The sequence below is a fragment of the Microcebus murinus genome, chromosome 7, assembly GCF_040939455.1.
Source record: "Microcebus murinus isolate Inina chromosome 7, M.murinus_Inina_mat1.0, whole genome shotgun sequence".
NCBI classification, from domain to species: Eukaryota; Metazoa; Chordata; class Mammalia; order Primates; family Cheirogaleidae; genus Microcebus; species Microcebus murinus.
In genome coordinates this window covers 70,741,665-70,757,358 of record NC_134110.1, presented here as the reverse complement: position 1 = coordinate 70,757,358, position 15,694 = coordinate 70,741,665, and positions in this window count along the sequence as shown.

Below are 15,694 nucleotides of genomic sequence, written 5' to 3'. Positions count from 1 at the left end.
ATGAATACACAACAGCACATACTGATATAATGGAAGTATCAACAAGGTACTTTGTGTGCATAAAACTCTTAATTTCTCTGCCTGTGTGGGAGTTGAAGCTTAAGTTAGCTAAGTTACCTTTTCACAGAGAAAACTTTATTCCATATTAGGTACTTTTGATTATAAGGACAAATGATCTTGTGAATGAAAGACCAGTAGCTTGTGCAAGTTCATCCTAACTTCTGGAAAACTAATTCTAAGACAGTTCACTATGTTAGTGGCTAGGATCTTTGTATGAAAAATATGGTATATGAACTTCGGGGGCAATGCTAGAGGATAAACTTTGTGGAATGATTTGAAGAAGCACTCTGATCCTTGCTAGTTCTGACAGACTAACAATGTCTAGACTTTGGATACAGTTCTGAGACAAAGAAAAATGCCAGAAAAAAATATGAAGGAACATGGTCTGAACAAACTGATGAAAAGAGAAATAACGTTTCTATTAGTTTTTATGATTACAACTAATTTCTTTCTTCAGAAAAGACCATACACTGTGGTATAAATTTCTAAATATTTTCACCACAACTTATTATTTTGATTTTTAGAATTTCATTTTAAATTCCAAAAGTATTACAAGACAGTTTTTAAAAGGTGAAAATAGGTCAAGTGCGATGGCTCACGCCTGTAATCCTAGCACTCTGGGAGGCTGAGGCGGGAGGATTGCTCAAGGTCAGGAGTTCAAAACCAGCCTGAGCAAGAGCGAGACCCTGTCTCTACTATAAATAGAAAGAAATTAACTGGACAACTAAAAACATATATATAAAAAATCAACTGGACATGGTGGTGCATGCCTGTAGTCCCATCTACTCGGGAGGCTGAGACAGGAGGATCGCTGAGCCCAGGAGTTTAAGGTTGCTGTGAGCTAGGTTAATGCCATGGCACTCTAGCCCAGGCAACAAAGTAAGACTCTGTCTCAAAAATAAAAAATAAAAGGTAAAAATATTTATATAAAAATGCAATTCTTTTTGTTTCACTTTCCTGAAGCTATGCCAACTTCAGAACTTCCATTTAGTAATTAATGTTGAAGTGTTATGACTTATACGGGGAGGGTGGGGAGAGGAGTAAGAGGGTTTCTTGTAGCTGTATGCAAATAGCAAGGATGATCTTTTTGCTTTTTTTTATGTTTATGTGGAGTGGCTTTTGAGGGAACTAATGTAGATCACGGAGCTATAAAGCCCCCTTTTAAATCATCTCTGAGTTCTGCCACTACCATGAGGTAATCGGTATTAAAAGCCTCATGGTTGTACAGACATACAAATACACAAATATGGAGTTTTTGTTGTTATATGGTTTTACAGAGAAGAGATTATATTCTGTATATTACCCTCTAACTTTTTATTATTAACTCAAGGGCATCCCTTTAGTATTAACATCAATATCTAATTCATACTTTTTTAGTTGAATAATATTTTATTTTAATTAACCATAATCATAGACATTCAGGTTAGCTCTAATATTTTATTGTGACAAACATTGCTACAACAAACACCATTATACATTTATCTTAGATACGTGTGTTTCCAATTACAACAGGAAAGAGTCCCAAAAGTAGTATTGTTAGTTCAAAAGTATACATGTTTTAGACTTTCATACATATTTCCATATTATTTCCTCCAATTTGTAGCAATCTATACTCAAATGTGCAAAGTCTGAGGATGACTTATCTTCATTAGCTATGAATGTTATTGACTTTTAAACTTTGTGCTAATCTAATGGATAAAAAAATATGTTGTTATTCTTCCTTTAATTTTCATTCACTATTATATCTTTTGGTTTTCTAAGGTGAAATTTGTATTCCTCATATATTTTTGTAAATAGCAGAAATATAATTTCACAAAACATGTTTTTCCTGAAACTGTTATTGGTCCCATAATATCATCTCAAATCAATATTTCTTTTCAGAGCTATATTGTAGGCCATTTCTAGATTAAATTCTACTTTATGGTAGCATTAAAGAATTGTATGCTACAGACCTATAGATTTAAAGAAACTTGGGAAATATTTCTCCCTCTTGCCCTGAAATCCTTTACTTCATTAACTAAGGTAGGAAGGACTTTACTTCTTAAGTTTTTGGGAATCCTTTAATTTCTATGATTCTGGGAGATGTACAAATTCTTTAATCATGAGAAGATTTTTCCATAAGATTGGAGTTTTTAAAAACAGAATTGCAAACAAAGCATTTTTATGACTTGCTTTATAAGCCTCATTACCCAACATTAAGGTGAATGGGTTCATAATCCAGTATCGTCATAAATGTAGAAGACATTTATGTGCAAAAATATCTGTAGGCTAATTAAACTACACTTCCCATTTCATGTTACTGAATTACCACATCTTCATTCATATTCAGGCTACTGCAGTTCCAATTCACTATGCAAATTGGAAGACTTAGAACTTCCCAGGTTTAATGAATGCTTACTTAGCGTTCATTCAAAAAAGAAACTCCTCAAAATATTTTACTATGGGTTGGATTGTATGGGGAATAGTGAATCACTCTCTCTTAGCGTCCTAGTCCCTTACAGAGGTGGTGTCTTTAATGGATGAAGCCCTCTGGGAGGAGTTCACAGTTTTTAGTATTTTCTGAAAGACCCCTCATCGACCTTATCATACCATTTGATGTAATTTTCCCAAGGATTGAAAGATTCACATAATTTGGTAAGAGAACTGTGGGCTGGCTAGGTATCATGGGAAATAATTATATTTCGTTCTCGGTGCCACAAGTTTTTAAAAAAGAACTGACCAAATGTAGCTTATATAGAGGACAGTAGAAAGTCATGGAAACAAGGCTATGTGGCAAACTGTGGACCTAAATAGGAAAGTTTGGCTTGGAGGAGCTGCTTGCACGCATTTGCAAGGCTTACATAAAGAGAGGGGGCAGATTGTATCAGAAGTACCAGAGGTGGCTCTTACTGCCCTTTAAACAGAGTTCTCAGATTTAAGCTCTTCTACCAAGATGGGCACGATTGTATGAGTGGTACAATTCCCCCACAAGAACACTCATTCGCTCACTCAAAAATATTTATTGACTACAGTATATTATTCAGGAGACCACAATGGTGTACAAGACAGAGTCTCTGCCCTCATGGGCTTACAGGGTAGCAGGGAAGAATGTGGACTTGGAAGCTGAATGGCCAGCTGTGAGGAGGGTGATGGAGGTCATATGTGCACTGGCAGTGTTTTGACTTTACAACTATTGTGATTGCTCCCACCTCTTTTTTTTTTTTTTTTTTTTTTTTTGAGACAGAGTCTCGCTTTTGTTGCCCAGGCTAGAGTGAGTGCCGTGGCGTCAGCCTAGCTCATAGCAACCTCAAACTCCTGGGCTCGAGTGATCCTTCTGCCTCAGCCTCCCGGGTAGCTGGGACTACAGGCATGTGCCACCATGCCCGGCTAATTTTTTTTTTCTATATATATATCAGTTGGCCAATTAATTTCTTTCTATTTATAGTAGAGACGGGGTCTCGCTCTTGCTCAGGCTGATTTTGAACTCCTGACCTTGAGCAATCCGCCCGCCTCGGCCTCCCAAGAGCTAGGATTACAGGCGTGAGCCACAGCGCCCGGCCCTACTCCCACCTCTTTAATTCTGTAATTTTGCAACTGTGCTTGCTTTCTCTAATGGTTCTGTGGTAAGTAGTATACATTTGCAAAATAGATTTCTGATAATGAGTATAGGCTGTGGCCTCGGGCAAAAATGATTTTCTTGGTGACTAACTGGAATGCTTGGCATAGTTCTGAAGTCCTTGGCTTCCTTAAATTCATTATCTAACCTCATGAATTCCAAGAACTAGTAAATACCATTACAAATATTTTAATTTACATTAACTGAATTTTCACTTTTTCAAAGATATAGAATCCCCTGATATATAGAGAAAGGTATAAAAATGGGAGGCAGGTTTTATCGAGTCATTTTTTATAATAGATATCTGAAGTCACCAGGCTTCTTCCATTGATGTCAATTTTTATCAATTCTAAACTTCTTTTTTTACTCTTTTATTTTTATATTTTAATATCTCTGAAATGTGATGCATCTTGTAGTGTTCTGTTATTAGCAAGTTGATAATATGATAATCATATATCTTAAATCAATTGTATTTTAAACCTGAGGAAATTTGTTAATCCTCTTTAAAAATTTCAGTGGGTACCCATTTGCATGAAGAATAGAATTTAAATCCCTGAGCCCAGAATCCAAAGACCTATATTTTCAGCATTATTTGTAGTGTTATGACTGTAATATCCAACTCTTCAGCCACAAAAAATTCCACCTACATATTTTGAGTATGCCTTTGTTCACATTATTCTCTTTTTTGGGAAATTTGCTTTTCTCCCTTCTTCAGCATTTTCCTGTTGGAGTAATATCCATTGGCAGCATTGCCCAGGTATAGATCTTGCCAGGTTGTTCATTCTTGGCCTGTTACCAAGGGATGATACTTCTGTCTGTAGAGTAACTTTGAGTAGCTTCCTATTCTTTATCTTCCCTGCCCTCACTCTGAACTGAACTGTGCAGTTATTTATAAAGTGGTTTCAAAGGCCCAACTAAAAGGGACTATATTCAGGAAATATGTTTGGCTAATAACAGGAGGAAAGGTTCTTACATCTTGATTTTTAATCTGAATTAATACCCGATTAGAAGAAATGTTAATATCTTTGAATTTATAATTGTACTTTTTTTTCCTAATAAATCTTTGTAACATTTAAAAATACTAAAGAGACATGTCTGCTGGAGCCCTCATCAATATACACAGTGAATTAAAAAGTTAGACTTTAAAAACTGTAGTAGAAATTGAAAATGGTTAACTAATTAATCAATGAAATAAATATGTACTGTCCAAGAGTTTCAAATTGTTTAACAAAGTCTGGTATCTGACTTTTTTCTAGAATCATATTTTGCCAACACACTAGCCCTCTTGTATTCTATGTCCCATCTGCACTGAATCTTTTCCACTTCATGACTGTTTTTTGTGTCCAGGGCATTTGTACATGCACATTCCTATTGCTGAAGCATCTTCATGTACTCTCTTAAATGCACTAACTCCTGCTCATCATTTGGGACTAAAGTTAAACATCACTTTTTCAAAAAGTCCTTTTTAAGATTTTTCTGCCATGTTACGTAATCTTGCTATATACCAGAAAGCACCCTGTGTAATTCCCCCATCATAACATCCCTTGATCTAGATTTTGTTATCTCTTTCTCCTACCAAATTCTAAGTTCTGTGAGAATAAGAACCAAGTCTATTTTTTTAAGTGCTTGGTACATAGTAAATGATCAATAAATATTTTCAAAAATGAGTTATTAAATAGAGATAAAGATGTAGTTAGATTTAAGGAATTTTAATTGAGGATCTGAATCTTGAATACATTACATATTTCTTATATTCTGACTTTCTGAGATTGGGAAGATAGACAAGGGTAGAGGGAGAGAAGATCATGGGAAAATGCATAACAGTTCATTCAGAACAAATGTAGAAACCAATTAAAGTAAATAGCTGTATGAGGGTATGGCTAAAAATTACTCAGGGATATTAAATCCAGAGAATTCACAACCAAAATTGAACTCATTATATTCTAACCGTCACCTTACCCAACGTGCTCCCATTCTACATTTTACATTTTGGCTAATGGCTATTCAGTTTCCCAAGCCACAGGTCCAGGAGTCCCCCACCTGGATTCCTTCTGTCCACAGCATAAACTGGATCTTTCTCAAGGCAGTAAGTTGGGTAGTGATTGAGCTCACCTCATCTATTTCTGTCTCGTAGGGATCCCTGTTTTTTCTTGCCTGATTTCTGGTGTATTAAAAACTATTGTTTAATATATTTGGTACAGTTTCTCTGTTTTTTTCTTTTGTTGTTTCTTTTGTTATAGGTGTGTGTGTGAGAGAGAAAGAGAGAAAGAGAGAGAGAGAAAGAGAGAGAGAGAGAGAAAGAGAGAGAGAGAAAGAGAGAGAAAGTTTGGTTCTTATTGTTCCATGTTGGCCCAAAGGGGAAACCTTCTAATTCATTATTTTAAATGCTGCCAGTGTGTTCTTTCTAAAGAACAAATATGACCATGTCCTTCCCACCCAGTGGCTCCCTATTGTATGGCATATGAAATCTCCTGAAATTTCACTTTGCCCTCGGTCATTGGTTCTCTGAATGTTCTTTTTCCTCTAATTTTTCAGCTGTACTGAGCTACTTGCTTGAAATACCTTGAATATTTGTCTGCCATTTCCTCTCTCCCAGTCTTCCAGGATTAAGAATCACTATCTCTTAAGCTTTTCTTGACCTTTACCTTTGTTGCTCAAAATTGATCATTCCTTTATTTGTGCTTCCACTAATCTTATACTTACTTTTATTATGAAATTTATTACACTATTATAATTATTGGATTTTACCTCACCCTGTCCATTAGAGCATGGGGACAAAGATGAGGCCTTCCTAATTTTCTGTCCTCTCAGTGTCAAACACTGTGCCTGGGATATAATGAATGTTTAATAAGTTGTTGAATAAATTAATAGAGAGTTAGAATGGTGAGATTACCATACCATATATTGAGGGCTTCAAGGAAGGATAAGTCTTTATTGCAGTGGTTCTCAACCTTGGCCACACACCAGAATTGCCCACAAACCTTTAAAATGATCCTGATGCCCTGATCACAGAATATTAAATCAGAATATTAAAGGGTGGGCCCCAGATATGAATATATTTTAAAATTACCCAGGTGATCCAAATGTGCTAAAAAAGCTGAGGACTACTGCTTATTTAGTATTTTTAATGACTCTATCAAAGCATACCATAAAGCTCACCCATTTTAAGTGTATAATTTGTTGATTTTTAATAAATTTATAGGATGTGAAACCACCACCAAAATACAAGTTTTGAACTAAACTCTTGAATTTATTTATCTTAGGCCTGCTTGTTGCAAATCTTTACTTATACACCATTAGCTTAACCCTGTGTCATAAAAATTTTCTCCAAAGTTATCTTTTAGACCTTACATTCTAGTTCTTACATTTAGGTCTATGATCCATTGTGAGTTAATTTTTGTGTGTGATGTGCGGTAAGGGTCTAAGATGACTCATTTATTGATTTACATAAAAATATCAAAATTTCCTAACATAATTTATTGAGAAGATGAATATTCTCTTCCTCTTTATTTATCTTGCTACCATTGTTGAAAATCAATTGATGATAAACATAGGATTTATCTGTGGACATTCATTTCTGATCTATTGATGTTAATGTCTAACCTTATACTAATATTATACTTTTAACTTTGTTATAAATTTTGATATTGGATAGTATAAATTTTCCAGTATTTTTCTTTTTTTCCAAAATTTCTTTGGCATTTATAGGTCTTTTGCATTTCCATAACCTTTTGGGTCAGAGTGGCAATTTCTACATAAAATCCTGCTATAATTTGATATGGATTGCATTGGATCTATAGATCAAGTTGAGAGAGTATTGCCATCTTAGCAGTACTGAATCTCCTAATATGTGATCATGGCATGTCTCTTCATTTATTTAGATCTTTAATTTCTCTCAGGAATGTTTTGTAGTTTTTAGTCTGGAAATCTTGCATTTTTTTGTTAAATATGTTTCTAAATATTTTATTCATTTTGATGTTATTCCAAATAACATTGCTTTTTCACTTCACTTTTGGATTGTTCATTGGTGGTACGTAGAAATACAACTGATTTTTGTATGTTGGTCTTGCATTCTGTGAGCTTGCAAAACTTATTCTAGGTTTTAGTAAATTTTTTGTGTGCTACTTCCTTAGGGTTTTCTACATAGTGGATCATTTCACCTGCAAATAAAGACCTTTTATTTCTTTATTTGTAATCTAAATTCCTTATTTCTTTTTTACCTCTTTCTCCAGTTCTTCATTCTCCTCCATCTCTTCTTCCTCTTTCTCCTCTCATCCTCTTCCTTCTCCCACTCTTCACCTCCTTATTCTTTTTCTTCTTATTTTCCTCATCTTCTTCTTCTCTCCTCACTCCTTATTGTTATCCTTAAAAACCTCCAGAACAATTTTTTTTAAATTTCAGCATACTATGGGGGTACAAACATTTAGGTTACATATATTGCCTTTATTCCACCCATGGTATACATATACCACATTGTATTAATCCACTCATGTATTGATGGGCACTTGGGTTGTTTCCACATCTTTGCAATTGTGAATTGTGCTGCTATAAACATTTGAGTGCAGATGTCTTTTTTATAGAATGTTCTTTTTCCTCTTTGGGTAGATGCCCAGTAATGGAATTGCTGGATCAAATGGTAGTTCTACTTGAAGCTCTTTGAGGTATCTCCATATTACTTTCCACAGAGGCTATACCAGTTTGCAGTCCCACCAGCAGTGTCTGAGTGTTCCTATCTATCTGCATCTACACCAACATTTATTGATTTGGGACTTTTTGATAAAGGCTATTTTTACTGGAGATATCTCATTGTGGTTTTGATTTGCATTTTCCTGATGAGTAGAGTAGCTGAGCATTTTTTCATATGTTGGTTGGCCATTAGTCTATCTTCTTTTGAAAAGTCTCTGTTCATGTCCTTGGCCCACTTTTTAATGGAGTTGATTTTTTTCTCGCTGATTATCCTGAGTTCTATATAGATGCTAGTTATCATCCCTTTATCATATGTATAACATGCAAATATTTTCTCCCATTTTGTAGGTTGTCTGTTTGCTCTCATGATAGTTTCCTTGGCTGTGCAGAAACTTTTTAATTTGATCAGGACCAATATCAAGTACCAAAATTGAAGCAGCAATAAAAAACCTTCCTAAATAGAAGAGTCCTGGACCAGATTGTTTCACACCCGCATTTTACCAGACCTACAAAGAAGAAATGGTGCCTATCCCACAGAAATTATTCTACATCGAGGAGAAAGGAATCCTTCCTAACACGTTTTATGAAGTCAACATCACCCTGATACCAAAACCAGGAAAGGGCACAAAATAAAAAAAGAAAACTACAGACCAATATCCCTTATGAATATAGATACAAAAATTCTCAACAAAATCCTAGCACACCAAATTCACATGCTTATCAAAAAAATAATCCATCATGACCAAGTGGGCTTCATTCCAGAGATTCAGGGATGGTTCGACACATGCAAATCTATAAATGTAATTCAACACATAAATAGAAGTAATAGCAAAGACCATATGATCCTTTCAATAAACACAGAAAAAGCATGCATTTGAGAAAATTCAGCACCTTTTTATGATAAGCACGCTTAACAAAATAGGCATAGATGGGACTTACCTAGTAATGATAAAAGCCATTTATGACAAACCCACAGCCAACATCATACTGAACAGGGAAAACCTGAAAGCATTTCTGCTTAGAACTGGAGCCAGACAAGGTTTCCCTCTATCATTGTTTCTGTTCAACATAGTGCTGGAAATTCTAACCAGAGCAATCAGACAAAAGAAGGAAATAGAGGGCACCTAATTGGGGGCAGAAGAGGCCAAACTATTGCTCTTTGCTGACGATATGACCTTATATCTAGAAAACCCCAAAGATTCTGCCATGAGACTACTGGAATTGATAAACAAATTCAGCAAAGTCTCAGGTTACCAAATCAATGTACAGAAATCAGTAGCATTCCTATACACCATCAACAGTCAAGCTGAGAATGAAATCAAAGACTCAATACCAGGGGTCTCAAACTTTTTAAAGAGGAGGACAGTTCACTGTTCTCCAGACCATTGTAGGGTTGTTGGAGAGTGCAGCACACATTTCCACACATGCACACTGTGGGTCTGGGACAAGTCAGCTGCTAAGCAGAACAGGCAGTGGCAGCAAAAACACCCGGTGGGCCGGATAAATGTCCTCAGTGGGCCATGCGGCCTGTGCCCGTAGTTTGAGGACACCTGCTCAATACCATTCACAATAGCATCAAATAAGATAAAATACCTAGGAATGTACTTAATTAATGAGATAAAAGACCTCTACAGGTAGAACTATGAAACACTGAGGAAGGAACTAGCAGAGGATGTAAACAGGTGGAAAACCATACCACGTTCATGGGTTGGCAGAATCAATATTGTTAAAATGTCTAAACAACCCAAAGTGATCTACAGATTCAATGCAATACCTATTAAAATACCAACATCATTTTTCACAGATCTAGAAAACATAGTACTACACTTTGTATGAAACCAGAGTAGAGCCTGTATAGCAAAAACAATCTTGAGCAAAACAACAAATTGGGAGGCATCAATTCATCAGACTTCAAGCTATATATAAGGCTATAGTAACTAAAACAGCATGTTACTGGCACAAGAACAGAGACATAGATCAATGGAACAGAATTGCGATATAAAATTCTCAGATATAAAACCATCATGATATAGCCATCTAATCTTTGACAAAGCAGACAAAAACATATACTGGGGAAAAGAATCCTTATTCAATAAACGGTGCCGGGAAAATTGGATAGCCACATGTAGGAGACTGAAACAGGATCTGTACTTCTCACTTCTCACAAAAATGAAGTCATAATTTTTGGATAATAGACTTAACCTAAGGCATGAAACTATAAGAATTCTAGAAGAAAATGTTGGAAAAACTCTTGTAGATATTGGCATGGGGAAAGAATTTATGAAAAAGACCCAAAGACAATCACAGCAACAACAAAAATAAATAAATGGGACCAGAACCATTTGAATAGAATTGGTAAGAGGGGACATCTTTGATTTGTTTCTGTTCTTAGGGGGAAAACATTTGGTATTCTTCCATTAAGTATGATGTTAAATGTAGATTATTCCATAGATGTTCTTTATCAGTTTAGATAAATTCCTTTCTATTCTCAGTTTCAAAGTTTTTAAAATCATGAATTGGCATTGGATATTGTCAAATAATTTTTGCTTGTCAGTTGAGATGATACACACATATACACAGATCAGATGACGCATGTGATTTATTCTATTAATATAGTGTATAATATATTTTTGAATGTGAAACAAACCTTGCATCCTAGGATCAAACCCCCTTGGTCATGTGGTTTAATCTTTTAATATATTGCTGAATTCAGTTTAATTTTTAAAATTTTTAAATGTAATACTTGCTTTTTTATTAATATTTTTGCATCTATATTCATAAGTGATAAGGGGCTGTAGGGTTTTCTTTTTTTGTACTGTCTTTGGCTGGCTTAGGTATCAGAGTAATACTAGCCTTGTAGGATGAATTGGAAAGTGTTTTCTCCTGTTTCCTAAAAGAGTGTGTGAAGGACTGGTATTATTTCTTATTTAAATATTTGATAGAATTCATCAGTAAAGTGACCTAAGACTGTGTATTCTCTTTTAGGAAGGTTTTTAATTACTTATTAAATTTCATTACTTGTTATAGGTTTATTCAGATTTTTTTATTTCTTCTTGTGTAAGTTTTTGTATTTGTGTCTTTCTATTATAAGAATTTGTCCATTTCATATTAGTTGTCTAATTTATTGGCATAAAATTGTCCACAATAATCTATTATAGTGCTTTTAATGTAAGTAGGAATGTTAGTAATGTCCCTTTTTTACTCCTGATTTGGTAATTTGGAGCTTCTCAATTATTTTCCAGGTTAGTCCAGCTAAGGATTTGTCAATTTTGTTGATATTTGCAAAAGATCACTCTTGCAATTTATTGACTTTCCTCTACTGGTTTTCCAATATATTTCTAATTTAATATATATTATTTCTAATAATTTTAGTTTATTCATTTCTAATTTAATATATATTATTTCCTTCCTTCTGCTTGCTTTGAGATAAGCTTGACCTTTTTCTGGTTCTTGCGGTAGAAGTTTAGGTTTCTGATTGGAGACCTTTCCTCTTTTCTTATATAGATGTTTAAAGCTATAAATATTCCTGTAAGTATTGTTTTAACTGCATCTTATAAATTTTTATATATTATGCTTTGTTTTCATTCAGTTCAAAATATTTTGAAATTTACTTTGTGATATTTTTATCCCATGCATTATGTAGAAGTGTATTGTTTGATTTAAAAATATTGTCAATTTTACCCGATTTCTTTCTGGTTTTGATATCTAACTCTGTTGAGGACATAGAATATGTATAGTATGATTTCAGGCTTTTCACATTTATTGACACTTATTTAATGGCTTGTCATACGGTCAATACTGGATAATGTATCATGTACATTTGAAAAAAATGTGCATTCTGTAATCTTTGGATGATCTGCTTTGAGGTTACAAACTTGGTCAAGTAGATAGATATTGTTGTTCACATTTTCAATGTACTTCCTGAATTTCTGTCAAGGTTGTCTCTCAATTATTGTGAGTGAGTTATTTAAATACTCCCTCATTGTTGTTCAAGTATCTATTTCAATTTTGTCACTTCCTGCTTCATGTGTTCAGATAATCTGTTCTTGTGTTTATACATTTATGATTGTTCTATATCCCTGATGTATTGATCTTTTATCATTATAAAATATCCCTCTGTCTCTTGTAATATTTTTTCTTTTAATATTCATTTGTCTGATGTTAATATAGCCACTCTGGCTCACTTATGACTATTGTTTGCATTGTATATGTTTTTCTATCTTTTTACTTTCAACCTATTTGTAGTTTTGGAGTCTTAGTTATTGTTATTATTTTTTTGGATAGCATATTTCTTGGGCTTTCTTTTTTTGTTTAATAATGTCTGCTTTCTGTATGAGATATGAAGTTTATATATTTTTAATTTAATTATTGATGTGGTTGTATTTACATCTGTCATTTTGTTGTTCATTTTCTATTTATCTTTTTAGTTTCTCTCTTATGCCTTATTGCTTTCTAACAAGAAAAAATAAATATTTTTAGCATATTATTTTAATGAAATCTGTTGATTTTTTACTATTATTTTTAGTGGTGGTTGTAAATATTACAATATGTATTTTAACCTTTCAATCTATTCCAGAATAATTCTCCTGAATTTTGCTTTCATATCTCTCCTTTTCTTCCACTTCACTTTTATGTGCGTGTATATGTATGTATATTTTATATAATTATACATTATATATAATGTAATCTGTAATATAATAATATTTTATTATATAATATATGTGTAATTATGTAAATTATATAATGTGTATTAGATATTATATATAATTTATAAATTTTATAAACTCAAGAGAAGTATTAAAATTATTACATTATGTAATCTCATTTTTTAAAAGAAGTTAAGAGAAAAATGAGAAAAATATATTTATAGAATTTTTGTATTTACACACATATTTACCATCTGTCACTCTTCATATTTTCCTATGGATTCTAGTTTCACTTCCTTTCATTCTGGAAGGATTTCCTTTATTACATTTTTGTAACACATATCTGCTAGCAATGAATTCAGGCTTTGTCTGGAATGCCTTAATTTTACATTAATGTTGAAGTATAGTTTTGCTAGATTGACTACTAGTTGTTTTAACTAGTTGACTACTTTTTGTTTTAACTCTTTGAGTATGTCATTCCACTGCTTTCTGGCCTCCATTGTTTTTGGTGAGAAGTCAGCAATATATTGTATGCTTTTTTTTTTTTTTTTTACCATACATAATGAATAATTATTCTTCTCACTACTTTCAAGATTTTCTCTTTGACTTTATTTTATTTTCTTTTTTGACTTTATTTAATCAGTTTGACTATAACATGTGTAAGTGTAAAAACTTTATCCTAACTTGGAGTTCATTGATTTTTGTGGATCTGTAGATTAATATTTGTCATTAAATTTTGGAATTTTTGGTCATTATTTAAAATTTTTTCTACTTCTTTGCTCTGTATCTGGAACTCTCATTACACATGCTTGGTATTCTTGATGTTGTTCTAAAGGCCTTTGAGGCTCTGTTCACTTCTCTTCAATCTTTTTTATCTTTGTTCTTGATACTAAATTATAGCTATAGTTCTATCATCAAGTCATGGATTCTTCCTTCTGCCCACTCAAATTTGCTGTTGAGCCTCTTCAGTAAAATTTTCATTTCATTTATTGTAATTTTTGACTCCAGATTCCTTTTTCATTCTTTTCTTTTTAAAATATAATTTCAAGATGGCTGACTAGAGGCATTTTGTACTTGTCTCCTCCATTAAGAAGATCCAAAATAGTGAGTAAGTAATCACACTTTAAATAAATTATCTAAGAGAGAATACTGGAATTCAACAGAAAAGTTACAAGAAATACCTAAAGCAAGGAAGGAAAAGGAAGCAAAGCAGATTGTTCAACTGGGATGGGCTGGGAGCTCAGGGAAACTCTCCATACAGAGAAAGTGTAAGTGAGAGACCCTCAGTTGTCCACATTTCCATTATAGACTCCTGCTATCTTAACCACGGGAAAATCCCTTGTCCCTCATAGGCCTGGGAACTAAGGGAGTTTCCAAGAGATTTTGCAGTGGCACTGATCCAAGGAGAAAGCTCTTACTGGGTTACATACCCTTCCAGAGACCTAAGAACCTACAACAAGGTGCCATTTAAGAGGTCAACCTGCAATAGACTGCACACTGTCCTATAAGCAAGCAGTGCTAGGGATGAGGTACAGGAGGATCATAGGTTGCTGCTCCTGGGGCTGAGGTATGAGCAACCACATGCTAGTGCACCCTGGGTGAAAGTGTGACTAAGGGAGATATCTGCACTCCTGTGCTTTTTGCAAGCACTATTCACAATAGCAAAAGTATGGAATCAACCCAAATCTCCATCAGTGGATGAATGATTAAAGAAAATATGGTATATATACATGATAGAATACTGGTTGGCCATAAAAGAACAAAATTATGTCATTTGCAGAAACATAGATGGAACTGGAGGTCATTATATTAAATGAAATAACCCAGGCACAGAAAGACAAATTCAACATGTTTTCACTTATATGTGGGAGCTAAAAAACTTGATCATATGAAAATAGAAAATAGAGTGATAGATATCAGAGGCTGGAAAGGATGTGAGGGGGAAATGAAGAGTAATTAATGAATATCTACAAATTTATATAGTAGAAATAAGTTCTAATGTTCAATAGCAGACTAGAGTCACTATAGTTAGCACTAATATATTGCCTCAAACTAGCTAGAATGTTATCAACACATAGAAATGTTATTAACACATAGAAATGATAAATAGTCAAAATGATGGATACCTAAAATGCCTTGACTTGATCAATTCATATTTTATAAATATAAATATAAATTCATATTTTATAAATATAAATATAAAAAACACTCACATGTACCCCATAAATATATAAAATACTATGTATCAATAAAAGAAAAAAGTAAAATTCAAAATTATTTTTATCTCTGTTTATATTATTTTTTAAAATTTTATTTATTTATTTCTTCAATGGACTTAAGATACATAAATATTTTGATGTTTTGGTGTACTATACAAGCCTATCTCAAAGATAGTGCAGGTTTAATTTCAGACCATAGCAAAAAAATGAATTTCACAATAAAGCTAGTCACCCCAATTTTTTATTTTCCAGAGCATATATAAATTATGTTTATAGTACATTGTAGTCTAGTCAGTGTGCAATAACATTATGTCTAAAAAAACCACATACAAATCTAAATTTAAAAATAATTTATTGCTAAAAAATGCTAACAATAATCTGAGATTTCAGTGAGCCCTAATCTGTTTGCTGGTGAAGGCTCTTGCCTTAATATTGATGTCTACTTGCTGACTAGGTTAGTGGATGCTTAAGGTTTGAGTGGCTGTGGC